Raw genomic sequence first — 13,392 nt, 5'->3', positions numbered from 1 at the left:
GTCAAATTTATCACAATTCTTTGATACAGTTACTGGAGAGGACTGATCTAAATCGAAAGATAGCATACGTTGCCAGCATTATAGCTCCCGCTGAAACAGAGAAATTTCTTAATCATTGCTCAGATTTAGGTCCTGGTTTGAATCCTTCTAGCCACTACACACGGTGTCATCAATTATGCCCGATATATACCCAGAATAGACACTGTGAGCACAGAACTTTAAAATTTCTGGAAATCACTCGCATAAACAACATATTCAAGAGAACAAATATAAGTAGCAAGCAGAAATGACAGTACCTGAGATAGGATTGAGCCTCGTGGGACGAGCTTAAGATGGTGCAGATTCGGAAGTGCAAGGAAATATGTGTACTTGACGATCGCAAAGAAGTCTGTTAACGCCAAGCTTTCTGTAATGTCACGCATCTAATTTAATTCGCGAAGTGTGTTCTGTAAAAGAAACAGAAAGGCGAAGGTGAAATGGGCCTAATTGCAGTAGCCGGCAGAGAATCAATGTTCATCTGTATGTCGATCTCAGATTCCGGCGTAGTGACCTGGCGTCCCATGCAAGAAACCATGTCGGAGCAGAAAGTATATCACTGACAAGGCGGCTCCAAACGACATAAAGAATAACAAGGCTACAGGAATCAGTTTTAGGCTGCGTATAACGCTTTTTATGAGGACGGACCATAAATTCACATACTGACATACCCTAATAACCATTTCCCTGTGATTTTATTAGGGCCTAATGGCCTCATAAATCTAAAGCCCGCCGTCGCAGACAGGGATTAAAAAGGCCGCCGAAGAGCCCCACAAAGGGCGCTTCCGTTTTTGCGGATTGGGTGACGGATTCCCGGGCTCTGTCGGACACGCGACGCGCGTGCGCAACGACGGCTGTCCGCGACGCAAAACAAGTGCGGCGGCGGTGACTGCAGGCGGCTACTATTAGCTCGTCCCACGGCGGCACACATTTTTTGGTGCGACCGCCCACAGACTATTCTCATCATTACTACCCTTGCGATGTCTACTCATTGGAACGCTCGTAAGTCGCAATATGCAAAACGATATACCCATGCCGCATTACAGACTGATAGCCGCATTGTATGTAAGCTTGAATAGTGGCTGCATTGACAAAGATGTAAACACAGTAACAGAAGATGCCCCAAAACTCAACTTACAATGTAAGGTAGATTGATGATATCTCAGAGTCGTCGGTATTAAGTAAACTTAAATGGATTGTTAAAGACAGTGTTCAAGTAAACAAACGAATTTCTTGTTGGTCACTTCCATTTTCTACTCAACAGCCAAAGAATTACCAGTGGAAAAATGCTCCTATCGGAGCACAAAAAAGGCAAATACGCTCCTGTTGAAAAGACTGACTGAAAAGTGGGGCACCAGCTGCTTCACCCCAACTTCTTCAGTATCTTTAAAAAATTTCTAAAAAATTTTGGCATGTGAACATATTCGCGCTATTTTTAACATGCACATCACCCCTTACTCCCAAAAGCTCCTCTGTCTGTAACCCGCTCAAACCCATCGGTCGACCGCTGTTACGTCTCTCATACCCACCACTCTCACTAACCCTTTCTCACTCACTCATTCAGCCCAACTCACTGTCATTATCTCTTTAGGGTCTCTCTACCTGTCATAGTCTACTGTATCACACCCACAGTCTCCTTCCTCCATCACTACCACTACTACTACTACTACTACTACTACTACTACTACTGTCTCATTTCACTGTCACTCTATCCCTCTTGATCTTCTTACTGTTACTATCTCATTCATTGCTTCCCACTGCTACTGTCTCTTCTCACTGTCACTATCTCTTCTTCTTCGTTGTCATTGTCACATATTCTATCGCTCATTATCACTAGCTCTCGCCCACTTCCACTTTTCCTTCTTTTTCTCTCCCACTGCTACTGTCTCCTTCACTCTTTTCCTAGCACTGTTCTGTCACTGTCAAGTAAGTTCCACTGCTATTGTGGCTCTTTCTATACCACAACGACTGTCTAATAACTTCCAGCATTTATTACTTTTCCGTTCCTTTCCCACTGTCACTGTCTCCTCCTTTCTCAGTATAAAAAGGTACGAATATGTTCACACGTCAAAATTTTTGAGAAAATTTTTCAAAGTGCCGAGGAAGGTACAAATAGGCAACTGATACCCCACTTTCAGTCAGAGTCTTTTAAACTGGAGCATATTCCTCTTTTTGTGCTCCAATAGGAACATTTTTCCCGCTAGTTTTCTTCTTTTCCCTGCAACGACAAAGCATGCCACTCATATAATAAGAACTTAGAGGTCAGTAAAATTTTGACAGTTTATTTGTTTGAAATAGAAATAACACAAAGCTAATTTTACAACTCAGATCAGATTTAATGTGCACAAAAATATTACATCTGCTTCAGTACTACAACATGGGGTTCCTACAACCCTTCTGATGATAATGGAGACACTTTAAATCATATTTCTCCGTGCTACACCACTTTATAAACGACGTTTTCGCCGAACACTGGATATTACGCGCGCTACTTACGTGTACAACTAGAGTAACTTTGAACCTCCGTAACTCGGAAACAGATGAAGATATCAAGAACATTTTCAAGGTTACACGAGATCCGGATCTCGAATGTATCGTAAAAATTATGGTCATGCGCATACTGTCTTGGCACACGAGACTAGTTTTGGTACTGAAAAACGAAGTTTTTGAGGTTTTTCTCGACAGCGGATAAGGATTTTTTTGAAAACGGGAAGATGGCATTTCTAGATAAATGCCTTGAGAATATACCCTTAAAATTTAAGCAATTTTCTGCCGTTAGTTATTTAGATATCCGCTGCTGACACCGAAAACAGGATGAAAAAGCTTTTTTCGCATTTTCTCAGGAGCCGCCCATGAACTAAATGGTGTCTACGTAAGTCCCTCTACGAGCACTGTAGACCACATCTGTTGCAAACAGAACCAACTGATTTCCTCCATTTGCCTCGGCTGGTGGAAGTGTGTAATACTCAAATCGTGACCCTGTACTGTGGGATGGGTACAGTAAGGTGGTCCCTCTGTTGGGTACGCAAATCGTCCTTAGCCCAAGGGCTATCCAACCCGAGGTATGAGCCCCGGAAAAATCCCGTTTCTATGTTCGGCGGTTTGGAACATATTTGTAGCGCATGCTGTTGCATTGGTAGCGATGTAGCAGTGCAATAGAGCCTGATAGTATTGAGGGGTAATTAAAAAATAATAACGATCCGACAATAATAATGCTATTGACTTCGTTGCTATTACTCTGCAGTTGCGCTTGCACTGTTGTCAACTATTTGCAAACCATATTATTTCACTGTGTATAAATGAAATGGTATATTAATTCACTTTTGCTGAAATGATAAACTGTGAAAACGAGATTTCATTACAGAGGTAAGAATGGAGTGGTTATCTTTTCTCCCTTTATATTCTTAACTTTACCTCCTTAAATAACAAACACAAATAGATAATTTGTCAATCAGTATCTATGTAATACCTTTTTTTTCCTTTTGTAATTATCAAGATGCTTTAATTTCTTCCTCCTTGAACTGTACTTGTGCCTGCCACGTGGCTTAGTTATGATGCTCCAACCTTTGGTGGCGAGTTTGTGAAATTGAACTGATTAGTGAGCAAATCAGCTCTCGTACTTGTCTATCGGAAAAAGTGAACTCTTCTCCGCTGTTAGAAAAATTCCTATACAATGCCGCCAACTTTCAAAAAATAAAATATCGAGCCCATTTTATTTACGGACTTTATCGTGCAGTAACTAAAACACTAACTATAGAAAGAAAGGAAAGGAAAGAACTAAAACTCCTTTTGTGTGACTTTATTACAAAGAGAAAACTCAAAACGTTTTACAAAGTGTACTGAAATTTTGACTCGAGAAAAAAGAAAACTGCAATAAATGACTTTAAATTGAAAACTAGCTAATCATCGTCTACTGTTCATAATCAGAAGAAGAAAGGAAAGAAATGAAGCTTAGAACTAGTCAGTGAACGGTCACAGAAGAGCTAATAGAAGAAAAAAAGGATACAGTGAAAAATTAACTTGACTCACTGTGTTTAGGCGATTTCGCCTTATAATTGTCTCGTTTGAGACAATAAAGTAAAAAATGGTTCAAATGGCTCTGAGCACTATGGGACTTAACAGCTTAGGTCATCAGTCCCCTAGAACTTAGAACTACTTAAACCTAACTAACCTAAGGACATCACACAACACCCAGCCATCACGAGGCAGAGAAAATCCCTGACCCCGCCGGGAATCGAACCCGGGAACCCGGGCGTGGGAAGCGAGAACGCTACCGCACGACCACGAGATGCGGGCGACAATAAAGTAAATAATACTTCTGTTCCGTATTAACGGAAATTCCCAAAAGTGCTCCACGGCTTCGATATACTTCAACAATTCATAAACCATGTACGACAATGGGAAAAAAACTCAACGTGCTAACAGTCAAGGACAATACACCTTCCTACTTTGTCTATTGCGAATGCAGCGGTTTATCAATGGAAAATATTGAACGCCATATGTCATTTCTGCTGCAATTATGTTTTAGTATAAATCTGATATTATCGGAAATTATTAATATTTTTTAATTTATTAGACTTTGTTGTTTCCTATTTTATCTGGAGACTTATCAACTCTCTGCAGTTAGGCATCTGCATGTCGAAGCATGTAGTCATCTTCATGTCAGTCTGATGTTTGTTGCATGCTACGTTCAGGGTGTTGAAGTTTTAATGGCTAGTACTGTATCCATGAGGAAGGGCAAGGTACTACGCAGAGCAAAGTGCTACCACCACTCGTGATATTTGTCGAGGGAAGGTAAAGACGATTAGTGTTTAATTTCCCAAAGACTGTGAAGTCATCAGAGACGGAATGCATGCTCAGACTGGGGAAGAACAGGGGGAGAAATCAGCCGTGCTCCTCGCAAGGAACTATTCCAGGATTCACCTTAAGCGATTTAGGAATCATGGAAAACAGAAGTCTGGATGATCCGAGTGGGAATCCCGTCTACCGCCATACCACTACGCCGTTACCATCCCCCACCCCTCACCCCCAGTGTACATTTCTTGATTAAAAACAGGATCGTGCGCAAACAATCTTAGAGAAGGATACGATTCTGCTACACTGGCTACCATTGCAAGGGATTCAAATGCCTCTTAAATAAGTTACAACTGAGATGTACGAATATAGTGTGAATGAAAGGTCACATACCTCAAAAGCAATCAGATTATGAAACATGTTTTATTTCATCGCCTTACACACAGTGTTCATAAGATATGCTCAAAATGGGTGCCCTCTTCTGTAACGCATGCACGTACTGATTAACCATGTCTGAAGACACTTTTCAGACATGCTGACGCTGATGTTAAGCTCCGTTATGTTAATCTTTAGTTCTGCAGCCTGTTTTACAGACTTATCATTTAAGGTGGCTTCGCAGCAAGGGGTCTGAAGACGCTGAATCGGGAGAATGTGGGTGACATAATCCTTTAAGGATGGTTTGATCACCACACAAGCCGCTTAAGAAATTAATTCTTTCATTCAATGTGTCGCTAGTAGTACCATACTTCTGCACCGACAATACAGGGGCGTAAAGTTTATCTGCCTCAAGAAGCGAAGTAGACGATACAATGGTGTCTTGTTGCACAACACAGTTGAATGTAGTTTCAAAGGAAACATGGCCCACTACTCGATGACGTGGCCTGGCACACCACACTCCAGTTCTCTGACAGTGTAAGGTGTTTTCTTGAAAATTCTTGTGTTTCGTGTATACATTAACGTGAAACCATACTTCATCAGTGAGGCAGACACGGCCATTTCTACAATTCCAAGAATGTCAACAGAAGGCTGAAACCACTTACAATATGCTAGTTCTTTTCTTTATCTGGAGCTTTAAATTCCCCAACACTACCGACATGATACGATTATGGAGGAAACTTGAACTTCTGCACCCTTTCTGAATAATATCATACGAAACCTGAAATTAGACAGATGGTATCTCCAAACTGTTTGATGGTGAACATAGCATTACAGCCCTCACCTGAGCCTGTTTAGCATCCATCAAAATGGCCGGTCTCCTGGTTCTCTTCTTGGCTGCATCCACATTCCCGAAATGCGAGATTGATCCTATTCTATATATATATATATATATATATATATATATATATATATATATATATATATATCTCCCATGATTGACGTCTACAACACTTGCATACGAACGACTGGCAGAATACTGTCCAAAAATAAAAACTCATTGCTCTTGGGAAAACGACATGTTTACCAAGCTATGAACTTGGTTCAAATGACTCTGAGCACTATGGGACTTAACTTCTGAGGTCATCAGTCCCCTATAACTTAGAACTACTTAAACCTAACTAACATAAGGGCATCACACACATCCATGCCCGAGGCAGGATTCGAACCTGCGACCGTAGCGGTCAAGCTATGAACTGCGCGATGCTACAAATGTTATGTGACCTGCACCCATTGCGCAGGCGTTATCGTTTATTGTTGATAATACCTGTGGCACTGTTTTGAGTTGGCTGACTGAACAAATGCAATGCAACTCTTATTTATAGACACATTTATTTTCAAGTGTACGACTTTTTGATCGCATTTGATCGTATTTCGGACAATCATTTTGAGTGTGGCTACACAGACGAAACAGCACAATGATGAATGTAAAATAAATCCATATTTTAATCCATTCAGTGACGCCAGTGAGATAAAATGTTATCATTTAAACCGATTGCTGTGGCTGTGGACCCTGTTGCACCCAAGAATTGGAATCTCAAAGAACTATTGACACTGTATACTATCACATTATAAATGTGCAGTATTTCAATTACACTAACATTTCCACAACATGCTACGCTTTCTAGATTTAAGACGTTGTTTTCCATCAAGGTTTCCACACGCTGTAAAAAATGTTAAGACCATTGTTATGAGGTACGTATTAAAATCAAGAACGACAAATATATACTGGTCTGTGAAGTTCATATTAAAATCAAGAACAACAAATATACATTAATCATCATGAAACTTTCTACATGCAACACAAATAAATAAAAATAATTTAAAAAACCTTGAAATACAAAGCTTCATCTACTTACGCCCTGTGGTAGATGAGATGTCCGGAAGCAGCAGCACAGCACATAGAAAAAGAAAGAAAGCATTAAATATTTTCTCAATAGCAATTTCAACGTATATAAGAACAGCGCAGTGAAAAAAAAAAAGAAGGCTGGTGTAACTGAGGTATTTTGCTAGGTAGGTGCACTATTTTAGTATGTCTATTTTACACCCCACTTACATTACTGTCTAGAAATACAACTTAAAAAAAATCAAGGGAGTAAAATTCGGGCAGTATGAAAGGGATTTCTCAGTGCAATAAAAAATACAGATTACATAAAATTATGAATGCTGACACTATCGACGAATTGGACAGATACAGATTTATCTATGTGCTGCTGTTGTCGCGTGTGGTAAAACGTGGCCTGTCTTTCATCGCATTTTGTGTATCCAAATGCAAAGATTAATAACAAAATTGTCTGAAAACAGTCAGATTGTGCAATGAGAGTCATATCTAGGTCCAATGAGCATAATGCACAATGAAGGAAAGGAGAACAAAATCTGCTGATTGGTACTATATCTTAACAATGGTGGCAATAATGGAGCTGGGCAGGTTCTAGCACAGTCTGCATTGCTTCAAGATATCTCATGCAGTCAGCACGCACTGTTGACAGATTTTTTCCCCTCCCTTTCTGACATAACTGCTACGATTCATAGTCTGACAGCACTACTTTCATGTCACTAAATTGTGGATTTTCAAACATTACCACTGCATTAAACTCTCGATCTGACACCAAGCCTTTAACAACATGTTGACTGTTAACAACATGTTGACTGTCATTTGCATTCAGGTTGTACATTACAGATTAGATCAGATCAGATGCATTTTTCGTTCCATTAGATCCACAGTGAGAAGATCCTACAGGATGCAGAACATGTCAGAAAAACATCAATACACAATAAATATTTACAAAAAAAATAAAAAATAATGCTAATGTACCTTTCATGGATCCCAAGCTCGATGGTCCTCATGGATGTGGAATAAGTCAAAAAAACTCTTACACATTTAAGGTAATAAATAACTTGTCACAAAACATGTAAATGTTCAATATACTGAAATGGCTACGGTAATTCTTAGGCTATTGTAGTCACAAATTATCAAATACAAAATTCATGTGACAACGCTTATTTACAATGACTGCAATACTGCACTGAATTTGTACACAATTCATATTATACTAGTACTCATATTATTTGATATTGTTAGTAATGTACACACAGCAGTCGGTTCTACTAGGAAATTCATGAATGATGGGGAAGGAGTTTGCCACCAATAAATCCTGCAGACTTCTCTTAAACTGATTTTTATTAGTAATTAAACCTTCTGCGCCTGCCTCAAGTTACTGAAACTGTGCGTTCCCGAAAAATTAACACCTTTCTGGACCAAAGAAAGTGACTTTAAATTTTTGTGGAGATAAAAGAATAACACTACATTCGTAGGTGCACTATGCAATGCTACAGATTCGATGAATGGTGCAGATGTTGGTAATAGTGAAAACTCAAAGCATGGAAGCAGTTTCTCGTGCCACTTGAGGTCTGCTCCAAAGAATCAGGTGCACTATGCTGGTGGCTCAATAATTTATAAAGATGTTGGATCTGGAAACAATTCTGTGTCCTGCTCTGATATACCAGGCACTGCTGTATGGAGTCAGTCTGTGTGCTGCGTCGGATTTCTTCCACAAATGCGTGTTTCGACTGAAAACATTTTGCAAAAAGGATGTTTTATTTATTTGGCAGGCATCAAATACATAAAATCATTTTCAGAATGGGTTTTGAAGAAAGCTCGTGCTCCAGGAGCTATCATACAAGCGGACGGTGTAAGTTTTTTACTGCTTGAAAATATTTATGTTTCTTGATGAATTTGTATTATGACCATAAGAAGTGAATGCAATTTGTGCTAACTGTATTTCCCGTATCACGGTACGTCGAAGCATGATTCCGGACCCCTTCTGGAGGCAAAACGCTGTGTTTCGACATCATTCATGGTGCCTGTCTCTCCTGTTCTCTCGCTGTTACCGTATCTGATCCTAATAAGTCTCCTGAATAAAAAACAAATATAGATAACACACAGAACCGTCAGGCAAAAGCATCAGACAAAAGTATTAAAGAAGTTAAAGTAGAAATCGATCATACCCCAAAAATCATCAGTAATGCGATTGAACACTTTCTTTCTAATTAAATTAGAATATCTTTTACCACCTATGATTTGAATGGCAAACTTCTTAAAACCAATCTTTCTTAGTGGCACGAAAATGAAGACTTCGTTAACAGTAGTTATTAAACTGACACTTATAAAAGATCAGGTTACCTTCCATTCAGAAGGCTGTTGCACTAAGCGACTGTTATATTGACTTGTAAATAATAGATTTCAGCTATCAGTCGTCCTTTTTAAATTTTATTGGCAGATCTAGATTTCGGCTAGAAATGAGCCATTCTCAATGCTAAGAATACAAGAGGTGCATAGTTAGATGATGTCATAAAAAGTTGCAATTAATGGCTTAACTCATATGGTTTGTATATTACACACCATTTTCATTTTTGATCAATGCATGTAATGCCTGTTGGTCGGGCTTCATACACAGTTCATTGAATACTACTGTTTGCGAAAGGCGGGCTGTGTGGAGAACACATCGGTTGGTTACATGCCGCCATCTATGTGAACTACGTATAAACCTCAAGGGAAGTAAATCGCTTCAAATTACATAAAATAAAACATAAGTAAAATTCTTAAATTATCGTCCGACTTATTTCATATTTATCATCAAGTAATAAAATTTCCATGTTCACTCCTTGTGAATCCGTTATTATTATTAAAACATTTAAATTACGTCAGGTGGGTAAAACTCTTTAAATTTTTTCAAACATTTTTTTAGAATTTATAAAACACTAGACGACACGTGCTGTATACATCTATTAGTTGATATGGCTTAAACATATTTATTTTTATATTATATCTCCGTTTATTAAAACATCATATTTACTAAATAGTTCATAGACGACGCCAAACATCAGTCAGATGCATGGTTATTACAATTTGGCTATTCTGATATAGATACAGAGTGTGCTAACCTCAATAGCGGAACAGCCAATTGTAATAACCATGCATCTGACTGGTGTTTGGCGTCGTCTATGAACTATTTAGTAAATATGAAATCTAGATCTGCAAATAAAATTTAAAAAGGACGACTGATAGCTAAAATCTATTATTTACAAGTTACTTGTAAAAGATCTGGCTGAGAGAATCGTCAAGCTCACGGAAAACTACAGTAAATAGTTAACAATAAACAACCAAACGAATAAATATGTACTTCAGTTTGTATTTGGGCACTGCAGGGCATAAAAATACATTTTTATCAATGAAAAATAAGTTTTACAAGGAAATGAAATTTTATCGTGATATTTGCCTTAGAAACACTGTGCGAGGGTGTGTTAAAAAGTAATGCCTCCGAAATTTTTATGTGAAAACTCGTAAAGTTCTTTTTTTTACATAAAACAAACGTTACTGACATTCTACGTGTTTATTCTTCATATCTACGTATGTATTTCTGAACGTAGTTACGCTGGCGACGAACACATTTCTCCCAACGAGAGATCGGTTTGCTGCTAGTGTCACTGTAGGATATTTGACTTGGCTGATGGAGCCACAACTTCGCCTCTGCTTGCACCGTTTCATCACCACCAAAGTGACGTCCTCGGCCGGCCAGGGTGGCCGAGCGGTTCTAGGCGCTTCAGCCCGGAACCGCGCGACTGCTACGGTCGCAGATTCGAATCCTGCCTCGGGCATGGATGTGTGTAATGTCCTTAGGTTAGTTAGGTTTAAGTAGTTCTAAGTGTAGGGGGGGCTGATCACATCAGATGTTAAGTCCAATTGTGCTCAGAGCCATTTGAAGTCCTCGAAGGTGTTATTTACGTATTGGAAAGAGATGAAAATCGGACGGGACCAAGTCAGGACTGTATGGAGGGTGATCGATGACGGTGAACCGAAGCCGTCGGTTTTTTGCAGATGTCAAGAGCGCTCGGTGTGTGGTCCGGCACAGTCGTTCCGAAGGAGAGGGCGTTGGGTGTGAAGATGAATTCTTTGAATCGAAACTCGATTGCAGCACGCGGTTTCTCATGAACCGACATAGTTACGATGCAAACCGCCTTGTAACAGAGCTGCAAATATGCGGACATGAACAATAACAGCGTAGACTAGCATTTGTTTTACTTTAGGGAGTTTTTACGGATAAAGTTTCGTGCGATCACTTTTCAGCGCGCCCTCGTATATAGTGGCTTGACAGATTGATTTATTAAATGTAATACGGTAACACTAAATAATGAAGTATAAGTAGCTACTCAGGTAATTAAAAGCAACAGACTTTGAACAGAAAATAAAACTAAGATTATTACGCACATACTTGCTTTTTTCCGGCCCAGGGGCACCCCCTTACCCTTTTTCTACGGAGCCCAAATTACAGATGAATCATTATTTTGTACAATGGAACCACAATAGGTTTCAGCAGAAAGAAAAAATGAGACTTAAAAAATAATTTGCTAAAACCGATTATATTTGTATGTAATGTAGCCTTATACAGAAATGATACGTGGGCGACGTACATAACACACAAAAAGAGAACAGAACTTTTGAAATGCGACGCTCCAGAAGAACGTCGAAGATAAGATGGATAGATTCAATAACTAACGAATAGATTCTGCGTCGAAATGGAAAAGGGAGAAGTTTATCACACATCTTGGGGATAGACGGTAATCAGTTGACAGCCCATGCTCTGAGCTATCAAGAAATAATAAACTTGGTAACTGAAGGAAATGTGGTGAAGGGGGGAGTGAGTAAAAAACTGTAGGGAGAGTTAAGGGAGACCAAGATTTAAGTACAGTAGGTAAGTTGGAACGGGCGTACGATGCAGCAGTCACGGAGTTCGGAAAGTACATGCAAAAGATAGACGAGTGCGGGGAACCGCATGAATCGTCTTCGGATTGATGTGTACAGTAACAGCTTTTGCAAGATGGCGGACATTTGGAGCAACAATCATCTTTTTACAGACATCTTTGCAGCTGAAATGAATTGGGCCGTCTCATCGTGTGTAGCACAGTGGAGCCAGACTACGAAGTAAGACACGTCGGAGAAGACTTGGCTGTAACTATAAATGCGCTAGCTCGGGGCTACTTAGATGAGGATGTCAAACTGTAAATGGAGAAATGCCAAGGAAACTGCAATCCAAAGCGAGTGCGAAATCTGGACGAGAGCGAAAATCCGGGACGGCGGCAGCCGCGTTAACTCCGGGGCGCGGCGGGCACTGTATTAGCTGGCGAGGAGGTGCAGGAGAACAGGCAGAGGCAGAGCGGAGGCGTCTGGGCAGAGCAAACAGCTGCGGGACGGCACTGTTCAGGTCTTAATCAAGGGCCGGGGGCTAATGGCGAGAGGCATTATAAGGCGGCTACACGGGAAGGGTGTGTCCGCGCCACGTCATTACGGCGGCGCGCAAGACCGCGCGTCCTCCGCAAACACCGCGCCGCGCCGCGCCGAGCCGAGCCGAGCCGGGCTGCGGGCGTTCCTCTCCGATCCGGTCCGTCGTCTGCGACGCTGCCGCAGGGCGCTTCTCCAGCTTCCCAAACCTACTACACCACATACAAAGTATCTCATTTGCGTATTGCGCTAACTTTTTCTTTAAGAGCTTTACGTCCCGCAGAGAGACCGGTCATCATAAGACTCACTCGGTGGAAACAGTACGGTTCGTAGGAGAGGCGTTCAACAAGTAATGCAATGTTTCTTTTTTTTCTCAAAGGAGGTTGGTTTTATCAGGATTCCAACATGCTGTAATATTCCCCAATCTTTTGGCTACGAACCCTATTTTTCAAAATAATTTCCGCTCAATGCAACTGGGAGAGGGGTCTGTACGTCCGCATGGCACCGCTCCACTGATCTACGTCGTAGCCAACATCTATCCGTATCAGTAACGCCCCCATCGTCAACGTACACCTTCCCGCGGAGTGCATCCTGCGCCGGGTCAAACAGATGTGATCGGACGGTGCGATATCGGGGCTATAATAGGGTGGATGAGTAAGAACAGAACAACGAACTTTTGTCAGCTCCTCTCGGTTGCGCAGACTTGTGCCAGGCCTTGCACTGTCATGGAGAAGGAGAAGTTCGTTTGCAATATGGTGGCGAAGAACACGTTTAAGTCCAACATTGCAGCAGTCACAGGTGTGAGCGGCCAGCCTGCACAAGAGAGAAGATCCGTCAGGTTCGCGCGT

Source organism: Schistocerca serialis, chromosome 1, assembly GCF_023864345.2.
Source record: "Schistocerca serialis cubense isolate TAMUIC-IGC-003099 chromosome 1, iqSchSeri2.2, whole genome shotgun sequence".
In the NCBI taxonomy this organism is placed as follows: Eukaryota; Metazoa; Arthropoda; class Insecta; order Orthoptera; family Acrididae; genus Schistocerca; species Schistocerca serialis.
This window is presented reverse-complemented; position numbering follows the sequence as displayed.